The sequence below is a fragment of the Cupressus sempervirens genome, chromosome 4 (genome assembly GCF_028749045.1).
Source record: "Cupressus sempervirens isolate cs-2001-9-10 chromosome 4, ASM2874904v1, whole genome shotgun sequence".
NCBI classification, from domain to species: domain Eukaryota; kingdom Viridiplantae; phylum Streptophyta; class Pinopsida; order Cupressales; family Cupressaceae; genus Cupressus; species Cupressus sempervirens.
In genome coordinates this window covers 163,923,591-163,939,196 of record NC_143121.1, presented here as the reverse complement: position 1 = coordinate 163,939,196, position 15,606 = coordinate 163,923,591, and the positions used below count along the sequence as shown (strand labels likewise).

General features: G+C 32.9%; 1 pseudogene across 1 annotated transcript; it reads right to left on the bottom strand.

The window, feature by feature from the left end:
• Positions 1 to 1,989: 1,989 nt before the first annotated feature.
• LOC149560497 (cysteine-rich receptor-like protein kinase 15) lies at positions 1,990 to 15,236 on the bottom strand (annotated as a pseudogene). The gene is made up of 7 exons (XR_016363695.1): positions 14,256 to 15,236; positions 4,963 to 5,054; positions 4,659 to 4,878; positions 4,368 to 4,580; positions 4,059 to 4,286; positions 3,744 to 3,894; positions 1,990 to 2,768 (listed from the first exon to the last, which is right to left on the bottom strand). The product of XR_016363695.1 is annotated as a cysteine-rich receptor-like protein kinase 15 (transcript).
• Positions 15,237 to 15,606: the final 370 nt, after the last annotated feature.

The window sequence follows — 15,606 nt, the reverse complement described above, 5'->3', positions numbered from 1 at the left end:
AATGTTGAACCACCTCTACAAATTTAAATGACTATAACTATTTTTTGTCAATTAAATTTGTAAATGTGGTTCAACATTTAGATCAACATGAAATTTAGTTAAAAAAATTCAAAAAAAAACTTGTTAAAGGGGGGATTTGAATAGTTGGGCAATTAAATTTTGTGTGTAATAATTGGATGGAATATTACAGATATTTTTTTTCAAGTTATAATCATAGTGAATCCTAAAACCCATTATGTCACAATTTAACTTTATCTAATGCTAATTGTCATATGTAATGACTCAAGAATAATGTCAACTTTAAAAATCACAACTTAAACAAGTGTTGTAACTAATTATAATTTTAGCTATACATGTAAATGTAATTCTAATTTAATTATATTTTTTAGACATAAAAAATGTAGTATACTTAATAATTATTTAATAAATATAAAATTATTTAATTTAAAAATTAAATAAGCTAATTAATAAGAAGGTTTTAATAATTAAAAATAATATTTAAGAAGCTAGGGTTATATTATTGTATTATTTTTCTAATTAGATGAGTTAAATCCAAGATATAATTAATGGGTAATCAACAGAAGTCTATATGAAAAGCTCACAATTTAACATTGTGTTGTAGACTCTTGTCTTGTTGATATTCATTACAATCTCTAACATCAATTAATTAATAAGTAAGAGATTGGTGAAGATTTTGCAAATGAGGTTTCAAGCTTTCGGCTTAACCATAGAGGAAACTTAGTAGTTATGTGTGCTCAGGCTGGAGTAGTACTGGGATGGGTGACCTCCTAATGCTTCACCCCTATGAGCATCACCTAGATCCAATGAGTGCTAAGTGTTTCATTTATTCTCATGAGATATGGATTCATGCTGAATCACTAATCATGAAACATGGGTCAATGAATTTGACTCAAAATCACACAATTAAATCTTGATAGCAATATCACAATTTGACTTGTTGTGGAAATTATCTCCTACTTATCAATTGATGAGCTTAAGGGGCTTTCTAATGAATGGTTCATAAGGCACAACACTTGGTGAAGGTTTTGCAAATGGGTTTGCAAGCTTTGGGCTTAACCATAGAGGAAACTCCGTGGTTACACGTGCTCAGATTGGAGTAGTACTAGGATGGGTGACCTCCCGAGAAGTCCCAGTGCTTCATCCTTGTGAGCATCACCTAGATCCAATGGGTGCTAAGTGGATTTATGTTGAATCACTACTTATGAAACATGGGTCAATGAGTTTGACTCAAAATCACACAATTAAATCTTGATAGCAATATCACAATTTGACTTGCTGTGAAAATGGGTTGCAAGCTTTGGGCTTAACCATGGAGGAAACTCCGTGGTTACACGTGCTCAAATTGGAGTAGTACTAGGATGGGTGACCTCCCAGGAAGTCCCAGTGCTTCATCCTTGTGAGCATCACCTAGATCCAATGGGTGCTAAGTGTATTTATGTTGAATCACTACTTATGAAACATGGGTCAATGAGTTTGACTCAAAATCACACAATTAAATCTTGATAGCAATATCACAATTTGACTTGCTGTGAAAATTATCTCCTACTTATCAATTGATGAGCTTAAGGGGCTTTCTAATGAATGGTTCATAAGGCACAACACTTGGTGAAGGTTATGCAAATGGGGTTGCAAGCTTTGGCCTTAACCATAGAGGAAACTCCGTAATTAGCTGTGCTCAGGCTGGAGTAGTACTAGGATGGGTGACCTCCTGGGAAGTCCCGGTGCTTCATCATTGTAAGCATCACCTAGATCCAGTGAGTGCTAAGTGTTTCATTTATTCTCATGAGAGATGGATTCATGTTGAATCACTACTCATAAAATATGGGTCAATGAGTTTGACTCAAAATCACACAGATAAATTCTGATAGCAATATCATAAATCAATTAATTAGTGCAAAACTAATTCATTAATTCTGCAAAGTCCTATATAAGACTTGAAATTTAATATATTGTTCATTACAATAATAATTTTGAATGTTTAGAATCATCCATCAACAACCTAAATTTTTATGAAATTTATGTTTACATGATAAACTGTAACAATCACTAGTCCCATCCACAAGCTGTGTCTTGGAAACCAAATTCACATGATGCCAGAAAAGGTCTGCAATGTCATTTTTAAAAAATGAGATTCCCACTACCGTGTGCATGTACCAATAAACTCAACTCGATTCCCTCGTTGCAGTAATGATAGAAAATAATCCCCCTTACCTGCTCCCTGTGCCTCTCCACATGCCTTTGAATCTAACAATATTCCCCGCAATGGGAGGTCCTCTCTCTCTGGCAGCACTCCCCGGTAAATTTCATGTTGCAAAACAGGCAGGATTGTACTTGTACTGCGTATAATGAATTTTGCATAATTGATGCTTCTGTTATTTTACCTTGCTTCCATTCGAGTGAGGGAGGTTTCATTTATAGATGGAATCCTTTGAGAAGATGACATGGTCATCCCTGATATGGAATCCTTTGAGAAGATGACGTGGTCATCCCATGCTTGACATTGATTTAGATGTTGAAGCATAGCTTTCGCTACTCCTTACAAAGGCAGGGCTTGAAGGATTTGGCAAAGTCACTGAACTGCTGGAGAGCATCATAACAACATTAGACATCGCTGGATGAAGTGCTGCATCCGATTGCACACACAAAAGCCCAACATGACTGCATCTTAACGCCTGCTCCTCATTGATTTTTGATGCCTTTGAGTCTACCAGATTCAGGACATTTCCCTTCTTGAATAGATTCCATGCCTGTATCAGATCTCATTAAAATAAGAGAATTTTGGAGGCTTCCTAATATCAAAAAGTAACAGATGAGAATGGAAACAGACACTATCAGTGGTTATGGAATTCTTTTTTGAAGGGTAAAGATTTAGCATTTAACTATTTAAAAAAGTTAAGGTTTCACTTTGAGTAATAATGTACACTAGGAAAAGAAACCAATAGCTGTTTAGGCTAACTTTGCGCATTTAGATCTCCTAAACCTAAGTCAAATTTTGCTTATTTTTCCGCTGTGCCTCCATTGGTGACTGGAGAACTTAAAGATAAGGTTTCAGCATTTGGAAATCTAAGGATCTTTGTGTAGAGGCCATGGAGAGAGAAGTGTTAAAAATGTGTCATTTTAAAACACTCACTGGATACCCATTATGTTCACTCGCCAATAGTCACTCATAAGAAAAAATGGTACTTTTCACACAAATAGACCAATTAGCAACCAAGAAAGCTATTAGTACATGTGTTACCATATTTTGGAGCTTTTTATAAGCGATAATGAATAAAAAGAGCTATAAAAAGTAAAAGAATATTGGCTATTGATACATAAATGATCAACTATTTGTATATGTGAGATTGTTTAAGTGAGTGATTATTGAGGGTCAGTATGACAATAAGTGAATGATTATTGAACTCAAAAATTAAAGGAAATCAAAAAATGATTTTGTTTGGTAATTAGCCCATTTTTGCACTAGTATCGACACATTTAGTAATGATTGTTAGGACTTTTCCTGACATTTTTGAGTGAACAACTATTGATGCAAAGAATAGTAGATATTGGAAAGCACTTTGAAATGAACACTTTTAGACCTTTCAGTGTTTAACGAGATCGGTGAGTACTCATAAGCTGAAACCTTAGCTTTAGGTAATTATCATGCATACAAAGACAAACAAAATTAAGATATACAAATGCTTGACACTTTCAAATGAACAGGGATAAATCCTATTTCTTACCCATTCTAACAAGTTTTGCATATGAGGAGGAAGACCAACAACAGTGTTTTTCCTTCCAATAATTATCTCAAGCAACACCACTCCAAAACTGTAGACGTCCACTTTAACCGACAACTGCCCCTGCATTGCATACTCTGGAGCTATATAACCGCTGCATCCAAATTGAAATTATATTAAGAAATAAAATATTTATAAATGAAAAATAATTAGATGATAAATACAACTATTAGGGAAATTTATTCACATTTAAAAAAATTAAAAGTCATTAATTTGAATCTGAAAGTATACAAAGTTCATTGTCATTATTATGCTTACTATGTGCCTGCAACTCTTGTATGAACATATGACTCATCTTCAGAGAAAATTTTGGCCAAACCGAAGTCCGCTATCTTTGCATTAAGTTTGTGGTCTAGTAAAATATTATTTACTTTAATATCCCTATGAATAATCCATAGCTATCATGAAGGTAGAGAAGTCCACGTGCAATTCCAAAGATGATGTTGTGATGTTTTTGCCAATCTATCTCTCTACCCTTTTCCAAATCTGTCACCCAAATTTATCACAACATTGTAACCCCTTCATCTTCATCTTTGTAAGTAAAAAATATGAATAATGACGACTTACCAAAAATAAACATGTCCAAGCTCTTGTTAGGAAAATACTCATAAACAAGCAGCCTTTCCTTTCCCTCGGCACAACATCCTAGTAACTTTGCAAGGTTTCTATGTTGAATATTTGCCACCAGTTTCACTTCATTCATAAATTCTTTCTTTCCTTGTGTAGATTTAGCTGACAAATTTTTCACTGCTATCTCAGTTCCATCTCTAGTTATTCCCTACAACATAGAAAATAGATTTAGAGATCCTTATTCAGAAAGACATTAGTTTAAACGAAGATTAAACTACCGACCCATCTTGTATACCGCACCAAAACCTCCCTCTCCAAGTTTATTCTTGTGATGAAAATTTTCTGTTGCCTCTACTAACATTTCTAAGCGGAACACAAATTATTGTTGCTCTTCCATAAGAAAACCAGAATCGGAGGAAAATCCACGCCCCTTTGCAGTTATAGAAGATAATGAAAATTGAGTTAAGCCTAGAGAAACTGCTAGACTAAAACCATAAGAAGGAATGACCTTAGAAACTAGAAATGGAATCCAAAACAAGCACCTTGATTGTCAGCAGTGGTAGTTGTTGCCCTTCCATGAATGATAGATTACCCTTTTTCTCAATGCAATCAAACAAACACCTAATGCCAGAACAATGCTTCCAATAATACCTAGAACTATGGGTAATGTTTTTGAAGATTTTTCTGTACAGTACAATAAACATTTGTTAGAAATCTGGCTCTATAATGCTGCAAGAGGACTAAAAAATGAAAGATGATGTCTTGAATGCAAGTTTAGCAAGTTTTGAATAGTTCAAGTCGGATAGAATTCAAATGTTACAGAAAGGTTGTTGGAAGTGAGAGAGTTCTAAGAGGGGGGTGAATTAGAACTCTGTATATTTAATTTTTAAGAATTACTGATTTCAACTTTTTAACCATAGATATAAGAATGAAACATTGCTGGAAATTGAAACATTCATTATGAACATAAAGAAAATGTCAACTCACAAAATATTGTTGTTTTAAAACAAACTGAAATCAATTCAGTTCCGAATTTGATTTTTCTTTTTAAAAAAAACTGTTAGCTGTAACCATTTCCAAACTGTACAAGTATTTATTCAGGTTTGAAGCCCTCAAGATATTTTGAAAATAAAAACTTTAAGGAATACCATTGTAGAGAACTGAAACCTGGTGTCAACATAAATGGTCTTGCCCTTATCCTTTTCAATTAAAAAATGCCTCACTATGCTCTTCTTTTTTATTTCGAAATCATCTTGTCATAAATTGAATTTTTTTTTTTGTTTATAACAGAATAACCCACTTATAAAGATTTCATATTCATTCCAAAATCTTTGAAACCCAACTAAGACTGAAATATATTTATGCCTCTTTTGAATCAACCTTTTCTAGAAACTGAAAGTAGGAATAAAATATATTTCATTCCTTTAATCTCTTTCATCAGAATGAATAAACGACAACTGTATCATACCTTTGCTATGACATACCTAAACTTGTTTGAATTTTATTAGCTTCATTATAGCAAAACCCTTATGCACTTGAAGATACCTGTTATACCTCAAGAACGCCTCTTCTCCTTTGAAGATGAACCCATTTTCATCTCATTTTTGTGCATGCATAGGTAAAGAAATACGACTATATCAATACATATTTCATAGTATAAATTAGTCGCTGGAATCTCTGAAGTTATAAAACAAAATCTTCAACAAACCTTTCAATAACTGTCACACAAAAATCTGTGTTCGTAGTCAAGAAGAATGTATCCAGCAGTATTCATGTCATGCTTCCAGGAAGACAACAAGTATTTACAAGTTGTAGAGATAAACACAAGCTTTTTGTAAATGAAACCATAGAGTTTTATGTGTTTCAAAAATGCCCACAACTATAACGAAAAATTATAAAACTTAGAAGTCTGCCATACAAAGCTGACAACTATCACAAAAACTCTGTGACATGCATTGTAAATATATGCATACATCCATACCTTTATTACTGTGCAAGTGTTACAATAATACTTTATTCTATGCGGACACTGCCGATGAAGTATTGCCTTTATTCAATGTATACCACAAATTCATATATATACCATGTGATATATTGTGGCTTACCACTTATCCTTGTTGTCAAACAACATATTTATTTTTCATCTTTTAAAATAAGTTAAATGCATTTTGCTAACTTCATGGTCAACAATCTCCCCCATTTTTTGAGGCAAAAATGTTCACCATCTCATATATACAAAGTGAAGAGTAAAAATCAACTTATATATACAAGATAATGAATAGAAATATCATCTTATATATACAAGATGACTTTGAAGAAATTTCAACTTATATATACAAGATAATGAACCAAAAATTGCTGAATTACCATGATTTACCATGAAATACTGATCCACAACAAAAAATGAGAAACCAATGACACATCAATCTATGAGAAGCCAATGAGATACCAATTTGAGAAACCATCTAATTTACCATGAAATACTGATCCACAACAAAAACTGAGAAACCAATGAGACATCAATCTATGAGAAGCCAATGAGATACCAATTTGAGAAACCATCAACAAAGTTGTCCAACAAAATCTGAGAAACCAATGAGAAATCAATCTATGAGATCCATCAACAAAGCTGAGAAATGATACCAATCTGATGCTGATTACTCCCCCAAATTTTTTGCATCAAAAAATTTGACCATCTACTCTTCATGAATGCTTTCTATGAAAGGAGCAGAAACCTAACACAGAATTGATAATTAGTAGGATTTTTTATCCTAGCATTGATTGAGAGAAAACTCTCAATCGAGTTCTTAATTGTTCAAATAATTCTCTTGGCAGTGCTTTTGTAAAAATGTTTGCCACCTGTCCTTGAGTAGGCACATAAACCAATTTGAATTCATTATTTAGAACTTTATCTCTCAAGAAATGAAGTTTAATGGCTACATGTTTTGTACGTAGTGCATAACTGGATTTTTTCTCAATTGGATAGCACTCATGTTATCATACATTATTGAAATAGGTTTTGAAACCAGAATGCCCAAATCAGATAACTGATAATCCATCCAAATTAACTGAGTGTAACATGTTGTAGCAGCAACATATTCAGATTCACAAGTGGATAATGTTACACAATCCTGTTTCTTACTATGCCAAGAAACCAAACACTCACCAAGGAAGAAAGTTGCACCATTGGTGCTCTTTTTATCATCAGATCCACCCCAATCTGCATCAGTATAACCAGTAAGCATAAAATCATTGTTGTGAGGATACCATAAACCATAATCAAGAGTGCCTTGAATGTATTTCAATATTCTATGTACTGCATTAAGATGTGATTGCTTTGGATCAGATTGAAATCTTGACACCATACATACAACTTGCATTATATCAAGTCTGGATGCAGTTAGATATAGTATACTTCCAATCATAGATCTATAAAGAGTCTGATTAACAAAAGGTGAGTCATCATTCTTTATAAGTTTGCAACTAGTTTCCATAGGAGTGCTGACAAGTTTGCATTCAGCCATATTAAATTTTCTCAACATTTCTTTGGCATATTTAGTTTGAGAAATAAATAATCCATGTTCAAGCTGTGAGACTTGCAAACCAAGAAAAAATGTGAGCACACCTAACATTGACATCTCAAACTCAGATTCCATGATTTTTGAAAAATGATCTGCTAAATCATCATTAGTAGACCCAAAAATGATATCATCCACATAAATTTCAACTACCAAAATGTCATCATTTATTAATTTGATATACAAGGTGTTGTCTGCCTTTCCACAAGAAAATTCATTCGAAGTTAAATATTTATCCAACCTGGAATACCAAGCCCTAGGAGCTTGTTTTAAGCCATACAAAGCCTTTTTCAATTGGTAAACATAATCGAGTTTGTCAGAAGATTCAAAACCTTCTAGTTGTTCCATATAAACTTCCTCTTCCAGATATCCATTTAGAAAAGCAGTTTTAACATCCATTTGGTAAACAGTGAATTTTTTATGGCTGGCATATGCAAGAAAGATTCTGATTGATTCCATTCTTGCAACTGGTGCAAAGGTTTCACCGAAATCAATTCCTTCTTGTTGAGCATAACCTTTACAGACAAATCTAGTTTTATGTCTGATTACTTTACCTTCTTCATTCAATTTATTGTGGAATATCCATTTGCCTCCTATGACATTTTTATCATTAGGTCTAGGAACAAGTTCCCAAGTCTTGTTTTTCTCTATTTGATTTATTTCTTCCTGCATAGCATTTTGCCAACAGGAATCCGATAAAGCTTCAGCAACACTCTTTGGTTCAAAATTTGATATTAAGCAAAAATGTTTAGCAATGTTTTCTTGTTCACCTATTTTGGCTTTTCTTCTAGTTAAAATTCCTTTCTCTATATCTCCAGTAACCTGAGATTCTAGATGTCTCTTAGCTATTATTCTAGAAGAAGTTTTTATTTTTGAACCAGCACTAGTTATTTTGGGACTTGAGTAGTTTTCTAGTTCAGTTTCATCAGCAAGTTCATTTTCATCAGCAAGTTCAGTTTTATCATTTTCAGGATGTTCATCATATACAGTTTCTGATTTTTGAAAAGATGAATCTTCATGATCATCTTTATCATTACAGCACACAAAATTTTCATCAAATATGACATTTATAACTTCTACAACTTTGTTTAGCCTTTTATTATAGCATTTATAGGCTTTGCTATGTGTGGAGTACCCCAAAAAGATCCCTTCATTAGATCTTCAATTAAAGTTTTCTAGAGAATCATCATTCTTTTTGATAAAACATTTGCAGCCAAAAATCTTAAAATTCTTGACATTTGTTGTTTTTCCATTCCACAATTCATATGGATATAAGCTGTTCTAACTCTAATTTGTGCTCTGTTAAGAATGTAAACAGCTATATGAACAACTTATTTCCAGAATTTATCAGACACTTTTGCTTCATTCAGCATGGTTCTAGCCATTTCTTTTATAGTTATGTTCTTTCTTTCTACAACACTGTTTTGCTATGGTGTCCTAGCAGTAGAGTACTGTCCTTTTATAACATGTTTTTCACAATACTCAATGAATTTTTGAGAGGTGAATTCTCCTCCCCTATCTGACCTTAAAAATTTCAGTTTCAAATCAGTCTCTCTTTCTACCATTTTCCTGAAAATTCTAAAGCGTTCAAAAGCTTCTGATTTATGTTTCAGAAATGTTACCCAAACCATTGTTGAATAATCATCTATGAACAACATGAAATATTTTTCACCATTTAATAAGGCAGTTTTAGTTGGACCACACAGATCAGTATGTACTAACTCAAGTGGTCTATTTGACAAGTATTCTTTTGTTTTAAAGGATACTCTCGTTTGTTTGCCCTTAACACATTCTTCACATATATTTGCTGGTTTGGTTATTTGTGGTAGTCCTCTGACCTTTTTGTTCTTCCTGATTCTAGCAAGATTATCAAAGTTTAAATGTCCCAAACTTCTATGCCATAGCCAATTTTCTTCTACTTGACTCATTAGACAAGTATTAACCAATGAAGTTTCTTGAACAGTTGAATCTATTAGGTTATAAAGATTACCTCTTGTTCTTAACCCACTGGCAATGAATCTATCCTTTCCATTTTTAATATAACATCCTTTTGCATTAAAGGAAATGGAGTATCCACTGTCACAAATCTAACTTACACTTAACAGGTTATGTTTTAAACCTTCAACAAAATACACATCATGAATTGGTGTGTCTTTATTCAGAATTATTGAGCCTTTTCCTATTATATAGGCTCCTGAATTATCACCAAATCGTACAAACCCTCCATCAAAATTTTCTAGGGTTTTAAATTTGCTTTTACACCCAGTCATATGGTGTGAACAGCCACTATCCAATACCCATGTTGCAGGTTTCTGAGCAAATAGAGTTGTTTCAACAATTAAGGACTTTTCAGTTGCTTTCATTGGTTTCCATATTTGTTTTGGTCTCAAATTCAATTTACATTGATTTGCGTAATGGCCATAGTGAAAGCATTTAAAGCACCAAACAACCTTTCTTTTTCTTTGACTAGTGCTATTTTCACAAAATGTAGCCTTGTGCCCAAAAATATTGCAATTAAAACAATAACCATTGAAAAAGAACTTTGTTTTCTGACTAGTAAATTCTTCAGATGAACTCTGCAAGACATTCATTTTTTTATCCTTTTCCTCAAGCAAGAGTTTTTAATTTTCTATAATCAAATTTGCTTCCTTTAACTCTTCTTGAAGTTTTTGATTTTCAGTTTCATGATTGGCAATTAACCATTTTAATCTTTTAAGTTCTTGCAAAGATTTCAAAAGTTCTTCTTCAAGATCTACTTCTACATCTGAATCAGATGAGGATTCAGATTCACTGGGTTCAGGTTTAGGAGTATGAACTATTTCAGCCATGAATAGTCTTTCCCCTTCTTCATCAGCATCACTGGATTCTTCATTTGAATCCTCTTTTGACAAAAGACTTTTCTTTTTATAGTCTTTGAATCTTTTGTTTTGATTCCAAGGCTTCTTTTTTGAAAATTTCTTAGTTTTCTCATCACAATCTTCTAATTCAACATTTGGACATTTTGCAGCGAAGTGTCCTAACTGTCCACAGCTAAGCATTTAGGTTTGCCTTTATATTTCTTTCTCATTTTTCTAACCAATAATGCTTCTAAAGCATTTGTTAGATTTGAATCACTTTCATCGTGTTTTTCAATTTTAAAGGCTGATTCTTTTGATGAGGAACTAGCTTGATTGCTAATTCTCATTTTGTATGCAGTTAATGTTCCTTGAAGTTGATGTAGGGTCAATTTTGAGAAGCTTTTCTTTTCTTCTAATGTAGATATTTTAGTTTCAAATTTAGGTAATACTGACCTAATAACTTTTGAAACTACATCATGTTCTTCTATCTCTTCACCTAGACCCTTTCTAGCATTCACTACTTCATCAACTTAAGACGTATGCAATAATGGTTTCATCTTCATTCATTTTCAGATTGTCGAACTATATTTTAAGAGTTATTAGTTTAGACTCTTTTACTTTTTCATCTCCTTGATATATTGTTTCAAGTTTGACCCATATATCATTAGCTGACTTGCAATAAACAACTTTAGCAAAAACCTCTCTAGAGAGACCACAAAGAAGGGCATATCTTGCCTTTTTATCCAACTCAAATTTTAGTTTTTCATCTGCATCAGTAGGGATTGTTGTTGGGATAGTATATTTTGTTTTTACAACATCCCACATTCTTACATCTAAAGAATGTATAAAGGCTTCCATCATCACTTTCTAGAAAACATAATCGTTTCCATCAAACAGCAGAGCCCTATTAAGAGAAGTTCCTTCAGATTGTGCCATGACTTCCAATTAATATCCCTGGAACAATTCCTAAAAGGAATCCTACGCTCTGATACCACTTGTTGGAAGTGAGAGACTTCTGAGAAGGGGGTGAATCAGAACTCTGTATATTTAATTTTTAAGAATTACTGATTTCAACTTTTTAACCATAGATATCAGAATGAAACATTGCTGGAAATTGAAACATTCATTATGAACATAAAGAAAATGTCAACTCACAAAATATTGAGACACAGATTTTGCCGAGTGGGAAACCCGCAAAATTCCTCAACTAGGATTTGTCATAGGGAGAAAAACCACTCTGTGAAGCTGTAATCTTTATTGCTTCAAATTCCTTTACAATTAGCAGAAAAAATTGCTCAGGGTGTTCAACCCTTTTTCTATCTTGTTGTTCTTTTACAATCTTATATACACATACACATACAAATGTGTACTTTACATCTATACATGTGTATAAGCTTATAATATAGCTTTTGAACACGACTTCCTTTCAGAACATTTACAAGTCTTTATCTGTTTCTTTCAATGCCTTTTTACACACTGTCCCTTTAGATTTACAAATGATCTCTATAAATAGAGATGTATTTTCAAAAATAAATCAATTACACATAATCAACTGAACCAGTTAGGGTTGTTAGAAAACCCTTTTTGAACTGTTGTTTTAAAACCAACTGAAATCAGTTCAATTCTGAATTTGATTTTGCCTTTTAAAAAAAACTGTTAGCTGTAACCATTTCCAAACTGTACAAGTATTTATTCAGGTTTGAAGCCCTCAAGATATTTTGAAATAAAAACTTTAAGGAATACCATTGTAGAGAACTGAAACCTAGTTTCAACATAAATGGTCTTGCCTTTATCCTTTTCAATTAAAAAATGCCTCACTATGCTCTTCTTTTTTATTTCGAAATCATCTTGTCATAAATTGAATTTTTTTTTTTGTTTATAACAGAATAACCCACTTATAAAGATTTCATATTCATTCCAAAATTTTTGAAACCCAACTAAGACTGAAATATATTTATGCCTCTTTTGAATCAACCTTTTCCAGAAACATAAACTAGGAATAAAATATATTTCATTCCTTTAATCTCTTTCATCAGAATGAATAAACGGAAATTATATCATACCTTTGCTATGACATACCTGAACTTGTTTGAATTTTATTAGCTTCATTATAGAAAAACCCTTATGCACTTGAAGATACCTATTATACCTCAAGAACGCCTCTTCTCCTTTGAAGATGAACCCATTTTCATCTCATTTTTGTGCATGCACAGGTAAAAAAATACTACTATATCAATACATATTTCATAGTATAAATTAGTCGTTGAAATCTATGAAGTTATAAAACAAAATCTTCAACAAACCTTTCAATAACTGTCACACAAAAATCTGTGTTCGTAGTCAAGAAGAATGTATTCAGCAGTATTCATGTCATGCTTCCAAGAAGACAACAAGTATTTACAAGTTGCAGAGATAAACAAAAGCTTTTTGTAAAGGAAACCACTGAGTTTTATGTTTTTCAAAAATGCCCACAACTATAACCAAAAATTATAAAACTTAGAAGTCCGCCATACAAAGCTGGCAACTGTCACAAAAACTCTGTGATGTGCATCGTAAATATCTGCGTACATCCATACTTTAATTACCGTGCAAGTGTTACAATGATACTTTATTCTATGCGGACACTGCCGATGAAGTATTGCTTTTATTCAATGTATACCACAAATTCATATATATACCATGTGATAAATATATCATGTGATATATTGTGGCTTACCACTTATCCTTGCTGTCAAACAACATATTTATTTTTCATCTTTTAAAATACGTTAAATGCATTTTGCTAACTTCATGGTCAACAAAGGTAACATCAAGTCTTACACATAAACAAAAGTATTTCACAACAAAGAAACTGCCAGCAAAAGACCTAGAAACGGGATCAGCCTACGAGACCTTAAACAGGGGTAATATGAACCCCTCGTTTAGTTCTTTGAACTTGTCAGAAAAGTAATCCTCTTAAGAGGACGCTCACCCACATTGGAAGAAGAGAGATTTAAATGGTGGCGTCTAAAAATAGCTGTAACCTCAAAAATGGGAAAAACAGTAGAAGAGCATACCTCTTCCAATAAGAGGTTACAGATTCAAGCGAAGCTGGTAACTTTTCAATAACTGTGAGATCTATGAAACCATTCAATTTTGAAACAAATGTTAAGATGTAAATGATAAAAAAATTTAAGATACTTTTCATTTTTATAAGATTAAAAAGAAAACATTTCTTGTCTTTAGATTCAATTGTTTGCAAATTTTTTACATAAATGTTTTAAATTACATTATCTGTGATTCACGATCTGTTTTTGTTCTATTATTCTCTTACATTATCTGTGATTCACCATCTGCTCAGATTCTATTATTCTCTTACATTCAGATTATGAAACAAAGAGTTATGGAAACATTGATGTCAAAAATTTAAACACAATCCAATACATGCTTTAATTAAATGAAAACAACATAATGTAATTCTGTGAACATACTTTTCGATGTTGTTGAAGTTCCATTAACCGTATTAGGTGAAGGGGCTACTGGAGGAGGAGCAGCAGCAGGTGTGGAAACAGCTGGAGGTGTGAAGGTATTTGTAGTAGATCCCTCAGGGGAGGGAGAGGGCAACTGAGATGACTCAAAAAAAGGTATGTCTCAAATCTCACCTTGCAGCTTCCATAGTTAGCCTGGGTTCCTTGATATGAAGAACAGCAAGCCTGCAATTCTATTCTCGCTTGAAACAGGCATGATCTACAATCCTGTATTGATATATCTCTCTAACACTGCACTAAACCATATAATACACCAGTAGCATTATAATTGGCTGACCCAGCAGCGAAACCCTTATTTGCAGGGATATAAGCTCTGTTTGACAGAAGGCTGCTGGTTGTGGTTTTGAAAGCCTCATCGGTTATAGTATTGCTGTTCCTCAAGATTTTTGCTACAGTATTATCAAGAGTTGAAATGAAATTAGAATTCTGATAGCGCAGATAGCAGTCATCCAACCATATTCGCCCACCTATATCGTTGGCACAAACTTCTTGAATACTTGTATTGGCTTCAAGTGCACAGTTTGAGCATTTCACTGGCGATAAATCTCCAGTACACTGCCAAAGACCATAGACCACGGGAAGAAGTGTTAAACCCTGAACTTTGAGGTGCGTTAAGAAACAGATCATTGATAACCAGATTCAAGTTTGTGGAATAAGTGCTGCCATCAGTGAAAGCTGTAGAATTGTCCCAGGTATGCCTTACGTAGGTACATATGACCCAAGGAAAGCTCATTCCAAACAGTAGAAGGATAAAGGTTCGAAGAAATGTGGTTCCTCTGTGAGGAATACAAGGAAAAGACTTGTACTTCATCACGAGGATTGCAAGAAAAGTACAAACAGAAGAAAGATGAGGATTGGAAGAAAACTGTGATTCCAGCTTTACAATGAAAGAGTTGTAGTTCATCATGTTTTTAATTGAAGTAGATGGATAAATCGAATCTATTTTTTCTAAAGAAATAATAGTCTTCATTATATTATATTATAGATGGGGTAATGGGACAGGAAAAATATTATATTAGTTATTTTATCAGCCAGTTCAATTTAAGTTATGATCAATTTTAAAAAGTTTACATTGGAAAGCTAAAATTCTCATTGTTCATTTTAGGACTAACTCCCATCAATTTAGTTGTAAAAGTCAGCATTGGACTAACTCCCAACAACTTTGGTTCTCTTTCCAATTCTATGAATGTAAACACTGAACACTATTTTATTATTGAATGTGTTGTTTATTCAATAAAGAAAACATTAAAATATTGAATACACTAATTATCAATTTTAATAGAAAAAAAATGAT